Below are 12,146 nucleotides of genomic sequence, written 5' to 3' on the forward strand. Positions count from 1 at the left end.
TGTATACACAGTAGGCATAGAACCATTAACTTGGATATCAATGGACAGCTGTGGCACAATGTATAGATTTTAATTACTGTGGATTATGAAGAAACCAGTAAGAAAGTTTAATCATGCAGTTGAATGAAACATGCTTTGTGAGCGAGCTGAAGAAACAGCTCAGTGGTTAAGAGTGGATTCTGCTCTTGCAGGGGACTTTTATCCCAGCACCCATGTATGTCATCTTATAGCCTTGTGTATCTCCAGATCTATGCCTCTTCTGGCATTTGCAGGAATTGTACTCAAGTGCACAAGCCCACAGGCATGCACTTCTGCAAATACACACACACACACACACACACACACACACACACACACACACACACACACTCACACACACACACACTCACACACACACACTCACACACACACACTCACACTTAAATATTTAAAAAGTGAAAGCTTAAAAAGAAATATGTTCATGAGGCTCTATTACTAATAATATCTCTAATTAAATACTATTTCAATTTACTATTATATCTAACTCTCAGCTTAAAAGGTTGAACTTTAGCCCTATATTATTTATATGAAACAACTGTGAAAACTTACTTGAAGTTAAGACACACTCTAGTTTTCCAAAGTCAACTCAATATAAAACAAATTAAGGGTTAAGTGTGGTATTTTTAAGTGCATTCAAGAATATAATTCAAGATACTGAGCAATCCAGAAACAAAGATGAGAAAGCAGAACCATTTCACATCTAAAGATAATACTCCCTGGGAAACAAAGATGAAGATGACTCAGATTAATTTGAGCTATTATAGCAGAATGCCGATTATTAGGAAACTTGCAATGTTTAGGAATTTACTTCCTCCCATTTTTGGAGATTAGCAAGCTAAGATCAAGGTCCTGATTCCTGGCAGGAATCATTTCAGTGTCTTTGGCTGCCACTAGAAAGGTGATGAGACAAAAGACTCCTGGATCTTCCTTTTCACTTGGTTTCAGCTTTACCCCAAAAGATAACACTCTTATGGGCCCATCAATTTATAGACATTCTTTGTCCAATATCGCCACAAGGAAAATCACATTACAATATGAGTGTACTCCATGGGACACCCATTCACACCATGTTAGTGAATTGTCCATATTTATAGTGAATTTAAAGTACTATGAAGAAAAAAAGATACAGCAAATTATGTTTTATGATTACTGGGTAATAACACTTTGGAAAACTATACTGTGTCCTTAACCTGAAAAACCATGTGCCTTTCAAGCAAAAAATAAGAAGGAATCACTGAGATCCAGAGTTCCATTAAAGCATTGAAGAAAACAGCCTCTTCCCTAAGACCCTGCTTCCCAGTGCCATCCTCCAGCATCAGTTCATCATCGATTGTGGGGTCCTAACAGAGGTTCCTTTTCTTAGCTGCTTAGGTTTTTGTGAGGATCTGTGGATAATTAAGACAAAACCCTTTTGTAGTTCAGCATTAAATTCTACATTTTGCTATTCTCTGATAATATATAGCAACTCTTGTTTCTTCTTGTCTTAATGAATTGAATTTTAATGAATATAATGTGAGAGTGGCTTTGCTATATATAATTTTTAAGTGAGCCTGTGAGGGAACAAGATGAATTCATCTTTCTTTTTTGAGTTATTAATACTTCATAAAGCATATCGCTGCTTTAGCATATTGGTGACTTTCATTTGATAAGGCAATTAACATGCCACCAATGCAAATATTATGATAAGACTTTAATACCAAATTACCAGCTTTGATAAAACCCTGGTAGTTTCCAATTTAATAACTGATTTACATGCCATAGATAAAGCACTAATGCTCACAATGGACATGACATCAAAGAATTATACATCCGATTTTACTTTTTTCAAAAGGGATTTCTATTTTAAAGAAACTAGATACAGACACAGTTGTCAGAGTTTCTAACATTTAGTCCTATTTCATTATTGAGTATTATAGTGCTGTAATATCAGCAGTTTCCCTTGCAGAGTTCCTGTTATGGCCCCTCCCCCTCACTTTATGCTGCACTACAATGTCCCGAGTTATTGTGATCTCCATGGAAGAGCTTCCTTGATCACAGTTTCTGGACACTGATTTAGCCTTCTACCTTGAGTCAAACCTCACTTCCACTTTAGCCTTACTGATTACTAAGCCATTAGATATTTTCCTAAGGCATATATTTCTTCACACTCCATGATGGCACTTTTCCAATATTATTTTATTATTTACACACTATTCTCCAGTTAGTTCATAGGCTCTGAATATGACTCACCAACCCTTAGTTAGAATATCAGAGTAACTCAATTTTTTATGTGAATAAATAAATTTATTCATTACAGTGTAGTATTTAAAAAAATCACAAAGTTAAAAATGCTTGAAAATAATTTTCACTATATTTGCATTTCATTTAAAAATCTATACATGTTCTCTGTTTAAGAGACTAAGATATATATATATATATATATATCTTAATATATATATATTAGAGCTCCTTGAGACATCTCAGTATATAAAAGCATTTGCTGTACAAGCTTGGTGATCTAAGTTCAAACTGACTGTAATCCACACAGTGAGTTTCTATAATCCTAGCACTTTGACAGATGGGAAACAGAGACAGAAGAATCCCTTAAACAGAATAGCCAGAGATCCTGTCATGTGCAGTGAAAAAAAATCAGAAATATTGTTTCAAGCGATGAGAGGACCAGAAGCCAAGATAGTTTCCTGATCTCCCCATACACATGTCTACATGCATTTACCTATTAAATGCAGATATACATACACACTTCTTCTTCTTCTTCTTCTTCTTCTTCTTCTTCTTCTTCTTCTTCTTCTTCTTCTTCTTCTTCTTTTCTCTCTCTCTCTCTGTCTGTCTTTCTCTGTCTCTCTCTGTCTCTGTCTCTGTCTCTCTCCTCTTACACACACACACACACACACACACACACACACATAGCAAAAAGATAATTCCTACTAATATCTTTCCAATTTTTTGGATTGCTTTTTTTTTCAATTTTCTCAGAATGTATTGATCAGCCATTATGTGCTAAACACTGCATTCTGATAATGAAACATTAATGAAAAAGAGGAAATTCTGTATTTCATTTTTGAGGCAAATCATAAGCATATGAATATTTTAACCCTAAACATCTATATCCCTTTTGATCAAATCTGAAGTATGCAATTCATTCAAATTTACTTCTAAAGATTGAAAAGTGGCTTAAAGCCGGGCGGTGGTGGTACACGCCTTTAATCCCAGCACTCGGGAGGCAGAGCCAGGCGGATCTCTGTGAGTTCGAGGCCAGCCTGGGCTACCAAGTGAGTTCCAGGAAAGGTGCAAAGCTACACAGAGAAACCCTGTCTCGAAAAACCAAAAAAAAAAAAAAAAAAAAAAAAAGAAAAGTGGCTTAAGATAAGGACAAAAATTTCTTGAGCTACTGCACTTTAATTTTGTTCTTTTAAAATAAAATTGATTATAAAAGTTATAACTGAATTAAAACATTCCACACATTTTCTGTATAAAATCCTGATTGTTATGGGTATTCAAAAGACTTAGATAGTTATTAAAGGGATTTTTGAAAGCCCAGTGAAAATAATGATAAATTGTCAGCATGGCCTGTGATCATATTGACTTCCATACAGAGCACAATAAAAATTTTGAATCTTCAACATTTGTTGCGTAATGTCTTGGTAGATTTGTAATATCTAGCCCATTATTTCATAATGTAAGAAATGTGTTTCATGGTCAGTATAAATTAAAAAAAAACTTCTGATCAAACTTTCTTATAATTTCTGCCTTTAATATATAATTTGGGAAAATTAATTACTGCTTCCTGGCCCTAACATACGTGACTGCTCTACTAGTTTCGTGTGTGGTTATCCAAACAAAAGACAATTTAATGTTATTGAAATGAAGACCCACTTGTGAAAGTCTAATTAGCACTCTTTATTAACTTTTTACAAGTGAAAATGCTTATTTGATTAGCACAGACTTTAATATTATATTATTTGATTAGCACTGAGTTTAATCTTATATGTGAGAATATATTCAAACAACACAATAGAGTCAAAGTGAGTAACATAGGGACAAACCTGAACAGCACTGATCCTTAAGCTGCATCCCGAATACCTTGCCATTGTAGGGCCCAGAGTGGGATAGTTCACATCAGTTAATATGAAATTGATTACGATAGAATGCAGCCAAACTTTTTAACTTAGACAAACCAAGTAAGGAACACACTTTAATGTGAATGTTCACTTGAATGTTTGAAAAATGTCCATTTCACTAGCACATAGCTTTGCTTAATTTACAGGAAAGTGCTGTCCTAAAATTTCTAGATTAGTTTATAAAATAGATAAATAGCTTAAACAATAAAAATTCATTACTTGTCAATTAAATTTTAATTAAAATACTTTACTTTAAACCTACTTTTTGTATATTAAGGTTACATGGATTCTAAAAATGCTGAAAGCATAAAAAAATTAATTAGAAATCATAAACTTAAAATTTAAAAAACTGCAAAGACACAAAACTAAACCAATCATTAACATTTATTCTTTTAATTAACATTTGACAAGCTTGCTGTTACAAGTTAGTCTGACAATTTAGCTGATGAAGATTCTAATTGACATTTAATAATTACACTGATTAAAATATATGTTGTTTTCTCCACCATTTCAAATGACAATTACCTGCTTAAACATCCTTTCATTTCACAAATTAATAAGAAAAAAGATGTTTGAACATTCTTCTGATACCAAGATTGTCATTTATATGATTTATATTACATAGGATCTAGAAATTTGGAATGTACTTCCTTGCAGTAGATTAATCACCTTCCTTGGGGCACTGAGCCATATTTTCCTGGTGTGTAAATCTCAGTCCTAGAGTTAATTACATCATTCTTGGAGCCATGCTCTCTCATACAGAAGAGTGAGATGGTCTTCAGAAGATAACCATTTAGGCCGGGTGGTGGTGGCACACGCCTTTAATCCCAGCACTTGGGAGGCAGAGCCAGGTGGATCTCTGTGAGTTCGAGGCCAGCCTGGGCTACCAAGTGAGTCCCAGGAAAGGCACAAAGCTACACAGAGAAACCCTGTCTCAAAAAAAAAAAAGAAGATAACCATTCACCATTTCCCGCTTATTCTAAACTAAATATTTTTATTGTTGTTTTATTTTGCTTCTTAATTTTCTCACCATCATCATAATCCATCTCCAGGCAAATGTTAACCAAGGATTGAGTTTTCAAGCAAGAGAATTTTGAGATAAGAAATGAACTAGACTCAGAATTTTTATATTATCTCATTTACTCCAACTACTCTGTAATTCCTTTATCCAAACTGGCCTCTTTTGCTTCTTGAGTTTTGATAAAGACTGCTGAGAAATATTAGGCTTCCTCTCACTGTCCTTAATAATTTTTTCCAAATTCTGAGTTTTCTTTACTACTGCATCCTAGCATAGAGGACAGTCTCCATCAAAGTCCACTTTTGAGCTGTTTGTCAGGGTTGTCCAAGAGAATCTGAAAACATTACACTTTGACTATTACTTCTGACTTCGGTAGCCCCTTGCCACCAGAGGAGGGAGATAAGTCTATGTTGTTGAAAACACCACACACTTCAGACATAGGTTCCAAAAGCTCCTGAGCCTCCAAAACGGACTTTAAAGCATTCTCCCTGTGGACTAGCTTTTATTGTACAAGAAGGTCATATGCAAACTTCCAAAACATGGAAAGAACTCTGCTATAATGTCTATGAACAACATCAATGACCAGCATGACACAATAACCTAAAGGTTCTGTAGTGACACACATACCTTGGTAGTAACGTACTGCTTGCTGTCTAATTAGACTTCAGATGCATTCAACAAGAGGGAAAGTATACCTGAAGCTGGAAACCTTGCCTACTACCTGGGGCTAGTGAGATCATGGAGAGGAAAACCTACAACAAACAATTTACTAAACCAGTACAATCTCTACATTCTAAATATTTATCCTCATACTAACAAACAAGTGTAGTCATTACCCTTTATCAAGGAATCATTTCTTTGCATCACATGACAGAAAACCAGAACCAATCAAAATACAGAGTTATGGAGCTCAGCCCAAAGGATACATCTTCAATATACCTCCAACAACCAAGGCTCAGGGATTATTGTAGAAGACTGTGTGGAAAGATTGTAAGGACCAGAGGAACAGGGAGTTTGTGAAATTGTGTATCCTAAGAATGTCAGAATATACATTTTATAATCTCAACAACATTACTGCCTAAACATGAGCTGAATAAGGGCAACAATAATAAGCACACTAACCCAGATGGGAAAACCCATTAAGGTCTCAACCATACATAAGAAATTATAGACAACTAAGAAATGCTGAGGATGGGAGAAATAATTTTGCCCAAGGAAAAGCACATCATTTTTTGTCCAATACAAAATATTCAGCCCTAAAAACATACACACAAGCAACATTATACAGAGTATCAGGTTGTGATTATGTATTTATGAAAATCTGTATATACATATACATAACTGTATATGAGTAACAACTATTAATGAAAAAAGAGAATTTGAGAGAGAGCAAGGAGAGATATATAGGAATGCTCAGAGTTAGGAATGGGAAAGGAAATATGATGATTTGCATTATAAATAAAAAGAAATAACTTTTAAAAGTAAGTTTCTGCCAAATTAGTATTTCAAGTAGAGATGCTAACTTTTCAAAAGTTAATAAATATTACATATTGAAAATTATGTTATTTAATTTATGTTTTTTAATAACTTTCATAGCAATGAAAGGCTCTAATTATATATGTATATATATAGTAAAAATAAGGTGAGACTTATTATTTTGAAATGTTATACTTGCTTCAGGTAAATGATCTCCAGGCACAAATATGTTGTCACTAATTCCTAAAGGTGCTTTAAGCAACCTAGCTTAGAGTACTTTAAACTGTCATCAGTATTTTGCAACTTTTCTCCAAGAACACAACATAATCCAGTTAAATCAAAGGTTCTGTGTGGATAATGGTTATTTAAATAGAAATTTGGGACTGGGCGGTGGAGACACACGCCTTTAATCCCAGCACTCCGAAGGCAGAGCCAGGTGGATCTCTGGCAGTTTGAGGCCAGCCTGATCTACAGAGTGAGATCCAGGACAGGCACCAAAACTATACAGAGAAACCCTGTCCAAAACCAAAAACCAAAAACCAAAAAAAAAAAAGAAAGAAAGAAAAGAAATTTGGGATCATTAATATCATCTATTTTAATATCTTCTTATAACAAATAACCAGGATATACATGCTTTAATAAACCCACTTGTGGTTGAATATAAAGAGAACTCTGAACAGAGGAAAACATTTGTGGTATAAAAATCATTAAAACCACAAACAATAATGATTCTTACCTACCATTTTAAACATCTTACTAGAAACTATTATTTCTAAGTTGAATATAACTATTCTGTGAATAATAAAACCAAACCATGTTAGAAGTCTGTCCATGGAAAGTGTTGACAAAACATTCCATTTGTCTTCTTTTAGTGGTTTATGAAAACATGTCAGAAGCAATGATAAAATTGAAACCCTAGTTAATCACAAGTCATTAACATGTAATCATCCATGTTACAGCAAAGCCTTGATTTTAAAGCCTCTTCCCATTTTGGCAATCCTTTCGTAACAATCACTAAATGTATCTGCAGGTGTCCTGGTTTTGAAATATAAAGCTTTGGGAAGTATGCCTTTAAATCTACTTTGATTTTGATAGAGATTGTTTGTATATAGATGTGTTGTTAGATGTATGGGTATTCCTGGCATGTAATATACAGTACAAAGCTGTTATTTGATTAAAAGTATAGCAACAGACTAGAATTAAGTTACTAAGTCTTTCCTCTGTGGTCTTATATTGCTGCATAGACCTAAACTTCAACTTTGAATAGTCAATGGAGCACAATGCTAAAAAGGCTTTGGTAGTCTCAACTCTTCCATTTGGTGATTTTGCATTTCGATATATAGGCCTAATCTGTTTCTGTGTCAGGGTTTTACTGCTTAAAATTGAGATAGTATTAATATTCATGGAATTAGTATATTAATTAAAAGTAATACTATAGAGAAAGAACTGTTGGATTATTTTGAAAAATTATGAGGGTCTAAATTTAATATAATTTTCCACGAGCAGATCAAGCAAATGCTCAAATTTTACTTTGAATAGAATAGATGATAATATAATTTTTTTTTTTGGTTTGGTTTTTCGAGACAGGGTTTCTCTGTGTGGCTTTGCACCTTTCCTGGAACTCACTTGGTAGCCCAGACTGGCCTCAAACTCACAAAGATCAGCCTGCCTCTGCCTCCTGAGTGCTGGGATTAAAGGCGTGCACCAACATCGCCTGGCGATAATATAATTTTATAAGATATTACACACAGAGCCCTGGCCTGTATGGAAAATTCACCAACACCTCCATATATGACTGTCATCAAATATCTTGAGATCAGGCCATTTCCAAGATGTACACAGAACTCAGCTTAACTGAAAAAAGAATGGAGGGGCAAGGGAGATTGGATAGAAGGAGGAGTACAAATGATGTAAATATAGTATTCATATGTGAAACTATAAAACAAAGGGAATAATAAGATTTTTAACAAACTCACGGGTGTTCACATGATATTTCATCACTAAGCTACAGGTAGACACATTGATTTGTAAATCTATCTATATGATACGCATCATGTCCTTGTGACTTGAAAATTCCCAGTTCAGATATTCCTCTGAAGGACAGCGAAGTTCTTTTCTATCCTTCTGTACTATGGATTCTGAGCTGCTGTTGCTATGAACCAGTCTGCACCACAGTAAAGCACTATGCATGACAGGAGACAGTATGTGGATGCCTCCTTTCAATTCAATTCATTTTGCAACCTGCCAAATTTCTGCTATATGGTAATGATAAAAAATGACTTGAAAGGTCATTTTGTCTGCCATGGATGGTTTGGGCCCTGTCACCACAGTCACCTGTCACCACAGTGGCATCCCCTCATTGTCAGCAACTGACGAGCACTCAGTAGATATTTGCTGAGTGAAAAACAAACAACAAGAAATGAATATACTATGCTTCATAACATGTATTGCGCTGAAAGGATCAAGAAATATTTTAAAAAATGCATCCCCTATTCTCCCTCACATCCTACCCACAGCCCAGACCTGCAGCTGTGAGAAAGATGGGATCACTACTTCCCCTCATTTCTACTCTATTTTTATTTAGTGTATCACATGCAATAAACTAAAATTTAGTTTCTTTACTAAAATTTAGTTTAGTTACTCCTACCCAAATTTACATGTATGAAGCAATGATAATCAAAGAAGTGGAGAATATCAGTTTGAGAGTTTAGGGGCATGAGAAGGATTGGAAGGAGGGTCAGTGAGAGGAATTGAGTGAGGAAAGGGAAGAGGAAAATGATATAATTTTATTTCAATTAATGATGCATTATTTAAATTGAAGATGAAAACCTGAAAAGAAAAAAAAATAACTTCCTGAAAAATAATATGTAAAATTATCAAGGAGCATATATTTGTCTCAGTACATCTATCCACAGAAGACATTGACATTTAAGACAGTCTTCCTGGCAACTTCAATAGCCCTGTACACTTCGGGTTATATCAAAAGGCTGAATGAACGAGGCATGTTCTCACTAGTATTTGCATTTTTCTTAATGGGCTCTGCAGTAAAAAGAATGGCCCAGTTTTTAACTTGCTAAACCCACCTACCTTGAAAAAAATTGCACTTCATCATAAAAGCTTGTGCTGCTGCTACTAACTCAAACTAGTTGACCTCAGTATCAAGAACTTTTAAAATAACCAGCCATTTTTTTCCTTTTCTTTAGCTGCAGGCATTGTTCTGTGTCCTTCCTTCTTATGACATTATAAATGATGTCCTTCCCTTAATCTCAGGGTTACCTTGAAGATATTTATAGACCTGGTTCTGATCCCTCTGAGGGAGCTCATCAGTGTAGACTTTTCAAACTCAGCTTCTTGTAGTTTCAAGCTTTATTTTCTAGCATTTATTTTGACAAAAAATGGTTAGCATAAAAAAAAAACACAATTGTACTTTTGCACATATTTTTAAACTATGTGGATTTAAAAACTTCTTAAAAAGGAAATCACAGGAACTGGGAACATGGCTTAGCTCTTTACAGTGCTTGCTATGCAAAAGTGGGGTTTTGAGTTCAAAGCCCAATACCTACACAAAAGCTCTCACAGGAGCACATAGCTGTTATATCTGCCCTGGGGAGATAGAAACGACAGTCCCACAGCCTTTTTGACTAGTCATCCTACCTAAACCAGCAAGCTCAAGGTTCACATAGGAACACTGTCTAAAAAAATAAGACGGGCAGTCATTGAGGAAGGGGTCAAACTCATGTGCTTGCACAGAGGAATATCCACACACAAAAAAGAGAAATGAAAAATAAGAGGAACATTAAGAACCGTAGAGGATTTTATTGCTCGCCTGGTTGTCATTTGCCCAAGTCTGCCCTTCTAGTATTTACATTGCTGTTGATTCATTGGTGTATGCCACTGATTTATTTTGCCTGTGCGTTCTTCTGTGCACAAATTTATTAGTCTCTAGCTTTCCTAGGTTTTGTCATTCTTGTCCTTAAGATTTTTAAAATACTCTGTGGGTATGGGTGTTTGCCTGCACACATGAAAGTGAACCATACCATACATGGAGCCTGCAGTGGTCAGAGGAGTGCACCAGCTCCCCGTGAATAAGAATTACAGATAGCGGTGAGCCACCATGTGGATATTGGTAATTGCACATGAGTCCTTTCAAGTGCACTTATCTATTCAGCTACTGCTCCATCAAAATATTTGTCATGCTTAACGTGCTGTATTCACCTACAGACAAAGTTAACTTTACATTGAAATTGCAGCCATCAGCACCAGAGTCATTTTTACTACATGAAAGAATTTTGCCAAACGCAGAGGAAAGAGGTATTCTTTTTTTATCAAGTTGATATTGCTAGAACTATTAAAATAATATCCTTATTAAAATGAAACAAATATTCTCCTTTCTCTCTGACATTCATATTTTTAAAGTAAGATAGTTTGTATACCATGAATATGTGGCCATTAATCCACTAAATATTTAGTCATTTGGATATGTAGAGCTTTTATTAGTCATGGCAAATGTAACTTTTTCAATCTCCCATTATATCATTTTTCATTATTTAAGATGTATTTCCCTGTTTGATTTGATTTAGTTCTTCAATCTTTTTTATTTAAGTGACCAATTAAGTAAGATATGAATTTAATAATGGAATTTATGAATAATAAGTAAGAATACCTGTAATTATCTAAAGCCATTAGCCCTAGACACCCTATTAAACCAAATTTCAACAGTTTATTCAGTAGCATGATCAGGGGGAAAAAGGCCAGCCATTTTAAGTAAACAAAGAAGTCACGCATCACATGCCCTTAATCTCTTAGCAGGCAGGATCTTTGTGTGTTCAAGGCTACACCAGGGAACAGAGCCAAGCATGGTGACACACACCTTTAATCCCAGTACCAACCACAGAGACCTGGAGATCTGTACAGACAGACAGACAGACAGTGGCCGGGCAGTGTAGGAATAGGACGTGATGTAGCTGGACTACGATAGCCAATGAGAGGGCAGAAAAGCAAGGCATATAAAACCTCGGTAGCCAGGAAGTTGTGCATTTGGAAGCTGCAGAGTTGGAGAGGTTGGCTGCTGACTCTCCCTATTTCCCTGATGTAAGGCTTTCATCCCTTATGGCTCTGTGTTTTTTATTTAATAAGACCTTTTAAACTTTGTGTTACAGATAAGTGTAAAAAAAAGGACAAGAACCATAAAATTTTTATTTTTCTGTATGAAAATCTGTTAATGAGGATAGACATGTGCAGTTATTATTTCTGCATATTATTTCTGGTTATCATCTACAGTTATGACCAGCAAACTTTCCAATGTGAAACAAAAGCACACATCTAAGTGAACCAGTGAGTTTTCAGTTCCCTGAAATGAGATGGAATTAAATAAATAAAGAAGGATAAATGCAAGTAATAAAATGAAATGGAGAAATGCATCATTTCAACAAGACAAGCAAATAGAGATGTTTCTGCTCCTTATATCATGAATATGCAGTTGAGAAACTGTGTAG

The 12,146-nt window shown here is 35.0% G+C and overlaps 1 protein-coding gene across 4 annotated transcripts in view; it reads left to right on the forward strand.

The window, feature by feature from the left end:
- Window positions 1–12,146, forward strand: part of Pcdh9 (protocadherin 9) — a 913,030-nt gene that overhangs the window by 770,753 nt on the left and 130,131 nt on the right. The gene's annotated exons all lie outside the window — the stretch shown is intronic.

This window comes from Peromyscus californicus, unplaced genomic scaffold (genome assembly GCF_007827085.1).
Source record: "Peromyscus californicus insignis strain IS unplaced genomic scaffold, ASM782708v3 Scaffold_12__1_contigs__length_115047231, whole genome shotgun sequence".
In the NCBI taxonomy this organism is placed as follows: domain Eukaryota; kingdom Metazoa; phylum Chordata; class Mammalia; order Rodentia; family Cricetidae; genus Peromyscus; species Peromyscus californicus.